This window comes from Sciurus carolinensis, chromosome 5, assembly GCF_902686445.1.
Source record: "Sciurus carolinensis chromosome 5, mSciCar1.2, whole genome shotgun sequence".
Lineage (NCBI taxonomy): Eukaryota > Metazoa > Chordata > Mammalia > Rodentia > Sciuridae > Sciurus > Sciurus carolinensis.
The window spans coordinates 117110857-117127773 of NC_062217.1; positions in this window are offsets into that span (position 1 = coordinate 117110857).

Below are 16917 nucleotides of genomic sequence, written 5' to 3' on the forward strand. Positions count from 1 at the left end.
GTGATTCTTAACTTTAAGTCTGTTGATATGGTGAATGACATTTATTGATTTCCGAATGTTGAACCAACCTTGCATCCCTGGGATAAAACCCACTTGATCGTGGTGCACTATCTTTTTAATATATATTTGTATGCGATTTGCTAAAATTTTGTTGAGAATTTTTGCATCGATGTTCATTAAGGATATTGGTCTGAAATTTTCTTTCCTTGATGTGTCTCTGTCTGGTTTAGGTATCAGGGTGATATTGGCTTCATAGAACGAGTTTGGGAGGGTTCCCTCCTCTTCTATTTCATGGAATAGTTTGAGGAGTATTGGAATGAGCTCTTCTTTAAAGGTTTTGTAGAACTCGGCTGAGAACCCATCTGGTCCTGGACTTTTCTTTGTTGGTAGGCTTTTGATGAGCTCTTCTATTTCATTGCTTGAAATTGGTTTATTTAAGTTGTGTATGTCCTCCTCGTTCAGTTTAGGTAGTTCATATGTCTCTAGAAATTTGTTGATGTCTTCAAGGTTTTCTGTTTTGTTGGAGTATAGATTTTCGAAATAGCTTCTAATTATGTTTTGTATTTCACTCATGTCTGTTGTGATGTTTCCTTGTTCATTCCGAATTTTAGTAATTTGAGTTTTCTCCCTCTTTCTCTTTGTTAGTGTGGCTAAGGGTTTATCAATTTTATTTATTTTTTCAAAGAACCAACTATTTATTTTATTAATTTTTCCGATTGTTTCTTTTGTTTCGATTTTGTTGATTTCGGCTCTGATTTTAACTATTTCCTGTCTTCTACTACTTTTGGTATTGGTCTGCTCTTCTTTTTCTAGTGCTTTGAGCTGTAGTGTTAACTCGTTTATTTGTTGATTTCTACTTCTTTTTTTGAATGCACCCCATGAAATAAATCTTCCTCTAAGTACTGCTTTCATAGTGTCCCAGAGATTTTGATATGATGTGTCTTTGTTCTCGTTTACTTCTAAGAATTTTTTTATTTCCCTCCTGATGTCTTCTGTTATCCATTCATCATATAATAGTGTATTATTTAGTCTCCAGGTATTGGAGAAGTTTCTGTTTTTTATTCTGTCATTTATTTCTAATTTCAATCCATTATGATCTGATAGAGTACAAGGTAGTATCTCTATCTTCTTGTATTTACTAACAGTAGCTTTGTGGCATAAAATATGGTCTATTTTAGAGAAGGATCCATGTGCTGCTGAGAAGAAAGTGTATTCATTCTTTGTTGGATGGTATATTCTATATATGTCCGTTAAGTCTAAATTGCTGATTGTGTTGATGAGATCTATAGTTTCTTTATTCAATTTTTGTTTGGACGATCTATCCAGTGGTGAGAGAGGTGTGTTAAAATCGCCTAGTATTATTGTGTTGTGGTCTATTTGATTTCTGGAATTGAGAAGGATTTGTTTGACGTACGTGGATGAGCCAATGTTCGGGGCATAGATATTTATGATTGTTATGTCTTGCTGATTTATGCTTCCCTTAAGCAGCATGTAATGTCCTTCTTTATCCCTTCTGACTAGTTTTGGTTTGAAGTCCACATTATCTGAGATGAGGATGGATACTCCAGCTTTTTTGCTGTGTCCGTGTGCATGGTATGTTTTTCCCCATCCTTTCACCTTTAGTCTATGGGTGTCTCTTTCTATGAGATGAGTCTCTTGCAGGCAGCATATTGTTGGATTTTTCTTTTTAATCCAATCTGCCAGTCTGTGTCTTTTGATTGATGAATTCAGGCCATTAACATTCAGGGTTATTATTGTGATATGATTTGTATTCCCAGTCAATTGACTCATATTTGTTTTTGACATGATTTGGTTTCTCCTTTATTTGGCTATTCCTTTAGGCTAGCGCCTCCTGTTGCTGATTTGCATCGTTGTTTTTCATCTCTTCCTCATGGAATATTTTGCTGAGAATGTTCTGTAATGCTGGCTTTCTTTTTGTAAATTCCTTTAGCTTTTGTTTATCATGGAAGGATCTTTTTTCATCGTCAAATTTGAAGGTAAGTTTTGCTGGGTATAAGATTCTTGGTTGGCATCCATTTTCTTTCAGGGCTTGGTATATGTTGTTCCAGGCCCTTCTAGCTTTTAGGGTCTGGATTGAAAAATCTGCTGATATTCTTATTGGTTTCCCTCTGAATGTAATTTGATTCTTTTCTCTCGCGGCCTTTAAAATTCTGTCTTTATTTTGTATGTTAGGTATTTTCATAATAATGTGCCTTGGTGTGGGTCTGTTGTAATTTTGTATGTTTGGAGTTCTATAAGCCTCTTGTACTTGGTTTTCCATTTCATTCTTCAGATTTGGGAAATTTTCTGTTATTATTTCATTGAATAGATTGTTCATTCCTTTGGTTTGTTTCTCTAAGCCTTCCTCAATCCCAATAATTCTCAAATTTGGCCTTTTCATGATATCCCATAGTTCTTGGAGATTCTGTTCATGATTTCTTACCATCTTCTCTGTTTGTTCAACTTTGTTTTCAAGGTTAAATATTTTGTCTTCAATGTCTGAGGTTCTGTCTTCCAGGTGTTCTATCCTATTGGTTATGCTTTCTATGGAGTTTTTAACTTGGTTTATTGTTTCCTTCATTTCAAGGATTTCAGTTTGGTTTTTTTTCAGTATCTCTAACTCTTTATTGAAATGATCTCTTGCTTCCCGTATTTGGCCTTTTAACTGTTGATTGGTGCGATCATTTAATGCCTGCATTTGCTCTTTCATCTCCTCCTTCAATGCCTGCATTTGCTCTTTCATCTCCTCATTTGCTTCCCTGATCGTTTTAATTACGTACATTCTGAACTCCCTTTCTGACATTTCTTCTGCTCTGCTGTCATTGGGTTTTATTGATGTAGTATCTAGGTTTGTTTGGGACATTTTCTTCCCTTGTTTTCTCATAATGGTCAGTTGTCAGTGGGACCCTGAGATATTGCAGTTTTCCACTATTGGCTTATAGTGTCCCAGTAGATTTCCAGTGTATCACCTCCCAGCCTTCAGTAGCCTGATGTCTTGGAGGAATCTGATAAAGCAGCTCATTCGAAGAATACTGCCCCTAGCCCCCTACTGGTTCCACGTTTTGGAACTGGCTCTGTGCGGAAATGCTCTCACTGTGGGCCTGCACCGTGCAGCTGGCCGTGTGGGAAGAGCCCACTGCCGGAGTGTGGAAGACTACCTTGGGAAGACTCAAGCTGCCCTGCCCGGCTCTGCTAAGCCACCTCTATCTGGGCCTGCCACCCGGGCTGAGCTTTACCCAGTGGGCAGACTCACCCGTGGCTCTATTTCAGTCCGAGTCTCTCTATGCCTCCCCCTCTTAGCTCCTGGGTTCTGGAGCGACCGGGGGTGCAGTCTCCCTCTAGGCCGCCATCTTGGATCGCCCCGTGAAGAGAGCCCGCAGCCGGAGTGGGCAGAGCCGCCTGAAGAGGTCTCCGGCTGCCCTGCCCTTATCCCTGAGGCTGATTGCAGATCAACGCTCTTCGCTGGTTCTTTGCAGGAGTACGCTGCACTGCAGCGGCTTCGGGACTCGAAGCCTGCTCTGTTCAGAAAGGCTCTCACTAGCGGGCCAGTTCCGTTCCGAGAACCTGGAGAAGCTGGCTGTGTGGGCGGGGCCCACTGCCGGAGTGCGCAGGACTGCCTGTGGATGACTCTAGCTGCCCTGCCCTGCTCCGATAAGCCACCTCTATCTGGGCCTGCCACCCGGGCCGAGCTTTACCCAGTGGGCAGACTCACCCGTGGCTCCACTTCAGTCCGAGTCTCTCAATGCCTCCCCTTCTTAACTCCTGGGTTCTGGAGCAACTGGGGGTGCAGTCTCCCTCTAGGCCGCCATCTTGGATCGCCCCCTCCATTTGATTTTTACTTAGGATAGGAGAATAGATAAATCTACAAAACTTCATAAAATTTTCATATCAGTTTCCCCAAACTAGGAGCATCCTAAATGCCTTCAACTGGAGCATAGTTGTGGTATATTCTTATTATGAAATACTATTTTGTAATCAAATGTAGAATTTGATGCAACAACATGACTGAATCCAGACATAATAGACCACTTCTTTTATTACTCATTCGATGTACATTTTAGCCAAAAGAAAACTCAATTGTAATAGAAAATAGGTCTGTGATGGCTAGGACTTTGGAGTAAGGCAAAGGTAAGGGGCATAATGACACTTTACAGAATAATGAGATAATTCCATATTTGGAGACTAGGTTTATATTATGTTAGCTGAGTCATCAAACTGAAATTGGTCAACTTTATTGTAGGTAAGTTCTACTTAAATAAAAATTATTTTAAAAAGTGAACTAGCCCAATTTAAACTGAGATACATTAACTTCCTTATTACCCATAATTATTTTTTCTAAAATATGTCCCAACTGCTCAATCTCAATAGAAATTACATTTACTTTAATAGTCAGATGGGTTTTTTTTTTTCCCCCATTCCCACCTCTCCTCCCTGCCCCACTACTGAGCCCTGTCTAGTCTGGTGAATCTTCCCTTCTCCCTCCCCACTCTGCCTATTGTGACTCAGTATCCACATATGAGAGAGAACATTTGGGCTGTGATTTTGGGGGAATTGTCTTACTTCACTTAGCATAATAGTCTCCATTTGTATCTGTTTACCAGTCAGTGCCATAATTTCATTCTTCTTTTTGAAGAGTAATATTCATTGTGTATATATATCACACTTTCTTTATCCATTTATCTGTTGAATGTCACCTAGGTTGGTTCCATAGCTTAACTATTGTGAATTGAGCTGTTAAAAATATTGATGTGGTCCCATCACTGTTGAATGATGATTTTAAGTTCTTTGGGTATATATCAAGGATTGACATAAATGGGACAAATGGTGATTCCATTCCAAGTTTTCTGAGAAATCTTCATACTGCTTTCCATAATTGGTGCAACAATTTGCAGTTCCACTAGCAATACATGAGTGAACCTTTTCCCCCACCTCCTCACCAGCATTATTATTACTTGTATTCTTAATTATTGCCCATTCTGACTGGAAGGAGATGAAATCTCAGCATACTTTTAATTTGCATTTCTCTAATTGCTAGTGATGTTGAACATTATTTTTCATTTATTTGTTGATCATTTGTATTTCTTCTTCTGGGAAGTATCTGTTCAGTTCCTTTGCCCATTTATTGATTGGGTTGATTTTTTTTTCTTTTTGGTGTTTTTTGAGTTCTTTATATATCGTGGACATTAATGCTGTATTTGAGGTGCAGGTGGCAAAGGTTTTATCCCATTTTGTAGACAGTGTCTTCACATTCTTGATTGTTTCCTTTGTTGTGAGGAAATGTTTTAGTTTGATACCATCCCATTTATTGATAATTAATTTTACTTCTTGTGCTTTAGGAATATTTTTGGGGAATCTGATTTCTAAGCCAACATAATGGAGAGTCGGCCTACATTTTTTTCTAGTAGGCACAGGGTCTCTGGTCCTTGATCAGTTTTGAATTGAGTTGTATGCAGAGTGAGAGATAGGAGTTCAATTTAATTTTGTTACATATGGATTTCCAGTTTTTGTTGGGGACTGTGCGAGCCAGATCGGCGCCTGATCACATCGGCAGTGAGGAGGTTAATTGACATAAGCGCACTCAGGTGATTTATCACTGGCCATATTCAGTTAAGTCCACGCGCACAACACCAGCACAGGTGTTCCCGAGCACACCTGCTTGGGCCTGCTCGTTTTAACCCTTGCAGTGATGGGGCAGCTGGCTCCTCCCCTGATTGCAACTGGTGTGGCCCCGCCCTCCGCCTCCTGGAGGGAATATAAGCGGGCAGTGGGCGGGGGCCGGAGAGTAAGCAGCAGCAGCTAGCAGAAAGAGGTGGAGAGAAACCACTAGCAGAAAGGAAGAAGAAGAAGCAGCAAGCAGATAGAAGCAGCAAATAGGGGCAGCGGCGGAAGGCAGATCGCAGAGCTGAGAACTGAGAACACATCTTTAGTTTGCAGATCACAGATCACAGTACGTGGGACACTACACTAAAGCACCTTAGGTAGACGCACCCTTAGTTCACAGGATGCAGGACGCACCTTTAAGAAGAAGAAGCAGGGGCTGGGGAGATAGCTCAGTTAGTAGAGTGCTCACCTCACAAGCACTAAGGCCCTGAGTTCAATCCCCAGCACCGCAAAAAAAAAAAAAAAAAAAAAAAAAGAAGCAGCAGCAGAACTAAGAAGAAATAGATCTCTGATAAGCGTAGAAGTCTCTCTTTTTCTAAAACTTTCTCTCTAAGCAAAGTTTCTCTTCCTGATAAGCAAAGTTTCTCTTCCTCTAAGCAATTCTCTTCCTCTAAGCAAAGTTTCTCTTCCTCTAAGTAAAGCCTATCTTTCTCTCAAAGTCTCTCTTCCTCTATAAATTAGTGAATATAGGAAAAATAGTTTATTTCCAGGCCCCTCTGATAAATACCTGTGCAATTATTGCCGTGGGCGGCGACAAGTTTTCCCCACACCATTTGTTGAAGAGATTATCTTTTCTCCAATGTGTGTTTGTGACACATCTGTCTAGCATGAGACAACTGTATTTATGTGGGTTTGTCTCTGTCTCTACTGTTGTTTTTCATGTGTGTTTTGGTCTCAATATCATGCTGTTTTTGGTACTATGTATGATCTGGTATTGTGATGCCTCTTGTTTCACTTTTCTCACTGAGCATTCCTTTAGCTATTCTTGGTCTCTTATTTTTCCAAATGAATTTCATGACTGCCTTTTATATTTCAATGAAGAACATCATCAGAACCTTAATAGGAATTGCATTAAATCTGTAAAGCGCTTTGGTAATAGGGCCATTTTTACAATATTAATTCTCCCTATCCAAGAACATGGGAGATCTTTCCATCTTCTAAAGTCTTCTTCAATTTCTTAGAGTTCTTAGTTTTCCTTGTAGAGGACTTTCACCTCTTTTGTTAGATTGACTACCCAATTTTTTTAGGCTATTTTGAATGGGATAATTTTCCTTCAGTTGACTCATCACTGATATAGAGGAATGTGATTGATTTATGGGGGTTAATTTTATATCCTGTTACTTTGCTGAATTAATTTATGAGTTTTAGAAGTTTTTTAGTGGAGTTTTATGGATCTTCTAAATATAGAATCTTGTCATTAACAAGTAGGGATAGTCTGTGTTCTTTTTTCCTTTTCATATCCCTTTAATTTCTTTCTTTTAATGGTTCTGGTTAGAGTTTTCAGGACTATGTTGAACAGTGGTGGAGAAAGAGAGCATCCCTGTCTTATTCCAGTGCTTAGACAGAATGCTTTCAATTTTTCTCCGTTTGGGATGATTTTGGACTTGGGTTTAGCATATACAACTTTTACACTGTTGAGGTATGTTCCTACTATTTCTAGTTTTTCTAGTATTTTGAACATGAAGGGGTGCTATATTTTCTCAAAAGCTTTTTCTGCATCTCTTGAGATAATCACATGATTCCTGTTTTTAAGTATATTGATGAGATGAGTTACGTTTTTTGATTTCCATATGTTGGACCAACCTTCCATCCCTGGGATGAACCCCAATAGATTGTGGTGAAGTATCTTTTTAGTATGTTTTTGTATGCAGTTTGCCAGTATTTTATTAAGAATGTTTGCATCTATGTTTATCAGGGATATTGTTCTGAAGTTTTCTTTCCTTGACATGTCTTTATCTGGTTTTGGTATCAGGCTGATATTAGCTTCATAGAAAAATTTTGAAAGCTTTCCCTCCTTTTTTATTTCATAGAATAACTTGAGGAGGACTGATGCTCATTTTTCTTTGAAAGTCTGTTAGAACTTGACTGAGAATCTGGTCCTGGGCTTTTCTTTCCTGGTAGACTTTTGATGGCATCTACAATTTCATTAGTTTAAGTTGATCTGTTTAAATTTTCTGTGTTTGATGGTGTCTTCAATTTCATTGCTTATTGAATTTGAATTTTTTTCAGAATGTCTATGTCTTCATTGAAGTAATCTTTCACTTCCTGTATTTTCTATCTGATATTGCTCCTTACACCATTCTTTACCTTACAGATTAGTTTAACTATGTACATTCTAAACTCCTTTTCTGATATTTCTTCCACTGTGGTGGCAATGGATTCTGTTATTGAAGTATCTTGGTTTGTTAGGGGAGATTTGATCCCATGTTTTTTGTCTGTCTACCCATCGAACAGTATGGATGTGAGGCAGTAGAGTTTCTACTTATGGTGTCCCTAAAGGTTTACAGGAGATTGGCATTTAGGGGAAGATAAATAATAACAACAACCAATGCAAACAATATGCAGGATTAATCCAAATAGTTCCTGCTCTGTCATCTAAAATTTGTCACAATAAATACAAATGATGTGATCAGTTATTGCCTAAAATGGTTTACAATTTTAAATGGTGGACAAGGAGAGAACAGATGTAATATAGGATGTGATAATTATGAGGGAGGAGGAGAAACAATAGAAGTAAAAAGTTAAAGGAAGGATGAAAGAGAGAATAATAGAGATTGGCTGGTAGCAGAAGAAAAGAGAAAAAGAGATTCAAGAGAAACTGATAAGTGAGACAAAACTACATATAAAGTAAAAAAGTTTAAAAATTAAAAATAAGAAATAAAAGAGTACAAAACAAAACTTAAATATAGTAATCAAAATTCCTAGTCCTCAAAAAACTGATCCATGAAAAGTAACTGGTTTCAAAAATGTTGGCAATGAGAAAAGAAAAAAAAACAAATATGATTATGCAGATTATGCATAAATGTCCCTGGACTGTTAAGCTCACAATTAAGTAGAGAAAAGAAAAGAAATTAAGGAAAAAAAAAAAAAAAAAAAAAAAAAAAAAAAAAAAAAAAAAGAGCCAGATGAAAAGTTAAAGAATTCTTTTTATTGGAGTTCAAAAGATTCTCAGCTTCCCTTCTCAGCAGTTAGGTGGGATTGTCTGGAGTATGATGCTTGCTCCATCTTCAGGGCGGGGTTGCTAGGGTGAGAGGGGTAATCCTGTAGGCAGAACTCCTGGGAGTGGTAGTTAGTTTTAGGTAGGCTCCAGGCTCTTTATTGGATGCCAGTTGGTGTGGAGATTCTAAATCAATGTACTTCCAGAGCCCAGCAATTGCTAGTCTACACTGTAAGACTGTACTCTAGGATCTCCCCAATTTTTAGTCCACTATGTCACCTGTGGACCAGACACTAAACTTAGTTTCTCCCACGCCTGCACTTTTGAATTCCCAGCTGGTCCTGCAAGCACAGATTAGAGGGAAAGGGGAAGAACTGGGTGGGTTTCCATGACCTGTTGTAAACTTCTCTCCTGGTCACCTATGCACACTCTATGTTGTGCAGTGGGTTTTCCAGGCATGTATTTTGAGCCAGATTTGGGTTTGTGAGAAATCATCTCCCTTGACTGCCAGTTTCCACACCATAGTTGCAAAATATTTTCTTTCTCTATTGCTGGCACGTCACCAGGAGAGATGTGGTTTGTTTCCCGTGCAAGGTTATTGTGCAGAATGCCTTTCAGTTTAGTCAGGCAGTATCTTTACTCTCTAAACTCTCTGTACCCAGACATGCCTTAGTCCTCCTAAAAATGCAGTGTCCTTTAATTCCCTTATGCTTCCACTATGCTTATGGAGAAAGTGCTCTGGATGGTGCCTCCAGCCACAGCCAGCTATGGCACTGGACATTTCTTCCTTATTTTATTATATCCAACTTCCTGAGTTTCCAATCTGCTTTGAGTGTCCAGCATTACATGCCAATAAAGTCCCCCCCAACTTTTTGTTCATTCACCCACTTTGCTGTGAAGCTTCCTCTCCGCTTTCTTGGTTTCACACCACAGAGCAGTCAGGGAAGTAACCTCCTATATCCCAATATCTCACTTCCCTAATAATCAGACATTACATTTTTCACTTTCTTCACCACATCTTCCCTGATATTTCGGAAAGTTAGGCAATATATTATCAACAAAAAGAAACATATTGATTTCTTCTTTTCCTATTCTTTTTATCTTTCATTTATTTCTCTTATTTAATTGCTCTGGCAATATATTTTAGCAATATATTGAATAAGAGAGTGGAAAATGGACACATTTATTCTATACCTGATATTAGAGAACATACTTTTGATTTTCCCCATTTAAGATTGATTTGTGATTGGTTTGTCATATGTAGCTTTAATTATGCTGAGGTGTGATCCTCGTGTAGCTAATTTATTCAGGGTCTTTATCATGAATGGCTGTTGAATTTTATTGAGGGCTCTTTTAGCATCTAATGAGATTATCTTGTGTTTTTCATTCTAGATTCTATTTATGTAATATATTACATTTATTAATTTTTATATGTTGAACTATCCTTGAATCCCTTGAATAAAATCAGCTGTATTGCTTCACAGTGGCACATGCCTGTTATCCCAGCAGTTTGGGAGACTGAGGTAGGATAGAAGTTCAAAATCATCCTCAGCATATTAGTGAGATCCTGTCTCTAAATAAAATATAAAAAGGACTGGAGATGAGGCTCATTGGTTATACATCTCTGAGTTAAGTCCTCAGTCTCTCCCCCTAAAAAAATACAGTCAACTTTATTGAATCAGCATTATTGAGTTTGAATTCAATTATGCAAGATTTTGTTGATAATTTTAGGTTTGTCAGGGATATTGATTGGTAGACTTAATTTTTGGTTGTGTCCTTATCAGGTTTTATTAGCAGGGTGATACTGCCTTCATAGAATGAGTTTGGAAGAGTTTTCCTTCCCCTTTTTCCTTTTTGAAATAGTTTGAGGAGAGTTGGTTGTCATTATTTTTTAAAAGTCAAGTAAAATTCTGCCATGAATTTAATCACTTCAAGGCTTTTCTTTTTGGGGAAACTTTTGTCATTCTTTCAATCTTATCTCCTGCTATTTATTTATTTAGTCTTCTTATACCATCTTGGTTCAACCCTAGTAGGTCTTATAAGTCCAATAATGTATCCTTTTTTCCTAGATTTTATATTTATTGGCATATTTTTTTAAAAATTGTCCCATACTTTTTTTAGTTTAAATGGAATGCATTGAAATGTCTTTTTTCATCTCTAGTTTATTTGCATTTTTCTCTCTCGGTTATTTTAGTTAAAGGTTTGCCACTTTTGTTTATCTTCTCAAATAACCAACTCTTCTGTTTCACTGATCCTTTATATTGCTCTTTCAATCTCTATGTCATTTATTTCTTCTGTGGTCTTTATTATTTATTTTGTTCTACTGAATTTCACTTGGGTTTGTTCCTGTTTTAACTAATGGCATGCATTCTTGAGATGCATCATAAGGTTATTTATCTAAAACCTCTATTTATTTTTTTAAATAGGCACTCATTTCTATAACTTCTCTATTAATACTGCTTTTGGTGAATCCCACAGATTCTGGTTTGTGTTTCCATTTTTGTCGATTCAAGGAATTATTAAATTTCCCCTGATTTCTTTAGTGATCCACTGTTTTTTCAATATTGTGTCAGTAAATCTGTGTGTGTGTGTGTGTGTGTGTGTGTGTGTGTGTGTCTATACTTTTTTCTTTTGATTATCCTCTTGATATCTAGTTCCATTCCACTGGATCAGATATGATGCAAGCAATTATTTCAATTTTTAAGAAATGTTGAAAGACTTGTTTTATGGTCTACTATATGGTCTAATTTTATAAAAAGTTCCTTGTGCTGATGAAAAGAACATGTACTCTGAAGCTGTTAAGTCCATTTGCACTATTGTGTAATTTAACTCTGATATTGCTTTGTTAATTTGTTGTATAGAACATCTATTTATTGGGAGTTATTGAAGTCTCATACCATTATTGCATTTGGGCCTATCTCTCCTGTATGCATAGCAGAGTTTGTTTTCTAGACAAACTGAATTTGGAATGCTCCAATATTTGATACTTATATATTTATAATCACTTTATCTTATTAATGAATTTTTTTCCCTTGATCAGTATTTAATAACATTCTTTTTCTCTTCTAATTAATTTTTGTCTTAAAATGTATCTGCTATGGTATAGTTACTCCTGCTGATATTCTGGTTCCATTTTCCTGGAATATCCTTTTCCACCCTTCGACTTCCAGTCTATGTATGTCTTTGCAGGTGAGGTAATTTCTTGTAGGCAGCATGTTGTTCTTGTTCTGTCATTGGATTTATTTACTTCTAGTTGTTTTGCATGTTCTATGTTCATTTCTTCCTCTTCATCTTAGAAGTTTGATGGTTTACTGTAATAATAATGTTTGATTTTTTTTCCTATTTCTAATTTTTGTGTGAACTCTTCTAGTGGGACGCATTCTTCCACATTCACATGGGTTGCATTTGTTATTCTTCTTCTGGGCTTAGAATCCCTCTAACTGTCTTCTGTGAGGCTGGTTTAATGGTCCAGTATTCCCTTACTTCATATTTATCTTGTAAGGCTTTTATTTATTCTTTGATTATGAAAAATAACATTGCTGGACAGAGTAATCTTGGCAGTTATTTTCTTTCAAGACATGAAAGAAATGTCCTGTTAATCAAATGTGTTTGCTTTTCAGTGTGACTTGGTGCTTCCCACACAGCTTTCAATATTTTTCTTTGCCTTGTATTTTGGCAATTAAATGATAATATGCTATATAGTGCATCTATTTTTGGTTTTAAATACCTCCTGTACCTGGAAGAGTATGTCTTTCCCAAGAATTTGGAATTTTTCTATTATCTTATGTATAGGAATTTTATGCTTTCAAATTGTAGCTCTTCTTCTTCAATTATGTCAGTTTTATGCACATTTGATCTTTTAATGTCTTCTGGAAATCTTGTGTGTTTTCTTCAATCATTTTTTCTATCAGGATGTGATATTTTGTGAGAATTTTCTTCAAACTTTTATATTCTTTTTCTACTCGATCTATTCTGTTGATGAGGCTATCAACTGAGTTTTCTATCTGATTTAGTGAACTTTTCATTTCCAAGATTTTGTTTGCCTCTTTTTCAAATCCTTTATCTCTTTACTAAATATATCACATACATCCCACATTGATTTCCTTAATTCATTCAACTGTTTCTATTATCTTGGAATTCATTGTGCTTTTAAAAAATCATTCTTCTGCATTCTCTATCTGGCATTAAATCCACTTCAATATCTTAGAACTGGTTACTATAGAATTATGAACTTTAGGAGGTGTCATATTGCCTTGTTTTTTCACATTTCTTGTGTTTCTGTATTGAGATTTATGCATCTGTTTGGATGGCTGTCTTTTGTGCTTTTATGTGAAGGCTTTCTCAGTAAGTAATCTTCATTTGATGATATGTCTTGGAGTATTGGTTTGTTGAAGAGTATTAAGTTTAATTCCAATCGGGCTTCATAATGTAACATTCCTGAATCTTCTTTGACTGTAGTTAGTGGTTTTGAAACAATGTGTACCATATTTGCACCTAAGGGACCCACTCTCTTGGTAGGTCTCACAAAAATGTCATCCCCCTGGTAATTCAGGCAGGTATTGTATAGACCGCAGACTATGTAGGGTGCATCTGTGTGGTTAATTTTATAATGGGAGTGGAATTCCCTATCAAGTGGTGGGGGTTTCCATGGAGGTCATTGATATTAACTGTTATTTAAAAACAATTTTGATATGACTGCTGCAATTGTGATGAAGTGCCTAAGGCTTTCATACTATGTTCATGTGTAGTGCCAAGTATTTTATTGGGAGTATCATGGGTAAGATCACAATGCCTTGTGGCACATCTAGTCTTGTCAATACTATGCAATTTGACAGGGTATCGGATTGACCCATGCTGAGGACCTTCAGAGATGTGGTGTCTACAACAGTTGTGCTATTTATGTCTGCTGCTATTGTCAGGGTAACTTTCCAGGAGCTAGATTTCAGCCTTCCCCTAACTGTGTTTACTTTGGTATGGTTTGTTGAGAAGGGATGTTTGTTCCCTTGCTCTTTAAGTTGAAATGTCCACAAAGGTTTTAATAGGACTAAATTCCAACTAGAACTAGGTGCAGTTCCTTTCAGCTGTGATGGGAGTACAGCTCAGTGGCAAAGCACCCACAGAATGTGTGTGATGTCTTGGGCTTGATTCCTTCCAACTTTGCAAGAGAAAAATAAAGATAAAAAAATAATAAAAACAACAACAGAAAAGAGGGAGAGGGAAAGTATAGAATGAAATAAAAGGAACATACATTAAGATAAGAGAAGGCAGGACAAAAGTAAATGCAATAAACATGGAAAAAAGGAAGGAATAAAAATTACAAAGAGAAAAAAATAAAGTAAATCCTACAACCAAAAACATTAAAAAAAAAAAAATTCATCCCTTCCAAGGTGATAATGACTTGGGTGAAAGTGGATAATCAAAACTTAAGCAAATCGAAGCCTCTTTCTAGGTCTTCTTAGGCTGTGTGGCCCAAAGACAGAGTAAAGGCTAAGGGTTAATCATCCCCACTCCCATTATTTCTATTGTGGTACTCACCAGGTGACTGGCAGGAGTAGTTTGTGGTTGAAGCTAGTTGAAATTTCTCTCATCTATTTTGAACACTGGAATAAGCTAATGCAGAATGTGGAGCTCATCAGGCAAAGGTTCTCTCTAGAATTTTTTGAATTATAAGGGTGAGGCTAATACACTCCTGTGGATAGGGAAAGGGTATTGAGTTTCAAAGATTTGTGCTGGGGTGCAGCAAGACCTATAAGATGTCCTTAATTCTATTCCCACCAGACTTGGCTCCCACATGAAATCACTCCCCTGGATAGCTGGTTCCCAAATCACCAACCTTAAAGCAAAAGCCTTTTGCTCCCCATTGCATTACAGACCAATTTCCCACTGCATAGAACTTTTTCACTATGTTTGTGTCAAGAGTCCCTCTCCTAGGCCTGAATGACTTATTAGACTCCACCTATTATGTTAATGCCTCAAAATTTCTGTGGAGTCCTGAAGATAGAAAAATGCAGGGGCCAATGACTTCCAGAACAGTAAGCTTGGACAATAAGACCCTTTTCAAAATGGCTCCTTGATGTACTGATATGGAAATTTGCTGAGCACTACAGAAAACTTTTCCACATCCAGCTTGCTATGCTGATCACAGGTTGCTTATCTGTTTAGACTATATGTCTCCCTGGTGCTGAATTCTATGCTACTGTGGCTCACCGGGATGCTCCCTCTTTCACCTATACCCATGTTGAGGAGTACTGCCTTGCCTTAGGTACACTGCCCCACTGGTGCTGAGACACTCTCTTTCTACCACTATTCCTTCAGCTAAGATCTCTGGGATTCTCAAAACTCCGTCTTTCCAGCTTTTGAGTTCCAGTACTTCCCCATGCCACCCACCTTAACAACAGCTGCACACCTGCTGCTTTGACTCCACCTCTTGGAGAAGCAGAAGAACTGGGTGAGCCTAATCTGCAGTCTTAAATCTTCCTCAGCAGTAGCTCTTATAGACTTCTTAATTTCTTTTCTACAGCACCTTCAACATCACTTGGAACACAGTAGATATTTAAATAAGAGCAAAAGAGTGAATGCATGCAGAAATTAGTTATTTCTTATTTTTAAAAAATCAATGTGTGTGTGAAAGTGAGAGCTTATCTGACATGAATTTATTTTAGTAATTTAGCTTTTCATTATATTAATGAAAAGTAGCATAAAATATTTTTATTAAAATTATTTTTCCAGAGATTCTCAGCATCTCAAATTGCTTAGAATTATAAATATTTATATAAGGAAATAACAGAATTGTAATAGCATGCATTAAAAACTAACATTTATACAGTTCTACCTCTGCATAGGGTTATGTAATTTATATTTAATGCTTTTGTATTATTATTAAAACAAAACTAACATATCATTTAATATAACATGTAAAATTTATACTGACAACACAGGACAAAAAGGAGTGTAAATAAAATTACTGTTATGTTCTTTGCTAAAGTAAAATGACATTATTTTAAGGTAGAAATAAGTTAATGGTGTTCATATTCACTAGAGCAACCACTGAAATGTTTATACCAAAATATGAAATTACAAAGCAAAGAAACAAAAGTAGATTCAAAATATTTAAAAACAAAATATTTAAAAAATATTTAAATGAACTCTATATTCATTACATGCAGTGCTCTTGAAATATAAGCACATAACAAGAATAAAATAAAATAATTAATATATTGATATATAAATCTTAGACATAAAGAGCTATAGAATTATACTATGAAAAAGAAAAAAATAGACTCTAAGATAGGATTATTACTAGAGATTAAGAGAAACATTTTATGACTTTAAAAAGTTCAGTTTATAAAGAATGATAATTCTAAATGTCTTTGCACCAATTAATAGAGACTCAAAGTACATGAAGCATAAAATAGACTGAACTAAGAGAGCAAGAAGATAAATTGACAATTATAGAAGATAATTTTAACTCCTCAAGTAATTGCAAAAATAGACAAAATTTTATAAAGGATATGGAAGATTTGAGCAACACTTTTTACCCAGTTAACTTAATTGGTATTTATAATATGATGAGCCATATACATGCAGAATATACATGTGCAGTCAGAGCATAATGGATAATCAGTAAAATATTTCATGTACTGCATCACAGAATGTCTCACTAAATTTTTTAGAAATGAAATTATATAAAGATATTTTTATGAAAACTGAATTAAATGAGAAATCAATAATAAAACATCTGAAATATTCCAAATACTTACAAATTAAGCTACACAAATACTGATCCAAAAATATATCACAAGATAATATTAAAATATTTCAAATAAATAAAAATAATATCACAATATGCCAAATTTTATGGAAAGTAGGTAAAATGGTGAATAGAGAATATTAGAAATTAAAAAGTCCATGCTAGTAAATAAAAAAATATTACAACCAATAATCTGTTTCTTTTCAAGAAAGTAGAAAAAGAAGAGCAAAAAATAAAATTAGAAAACAAAATTATAAAGAGCAGAAATAAATGATATATAAAATAGTTAAATGATAAAGAAAATCAACAAAACCAAAATTATTTCTTTAAGACTCACATAATTCAAAAG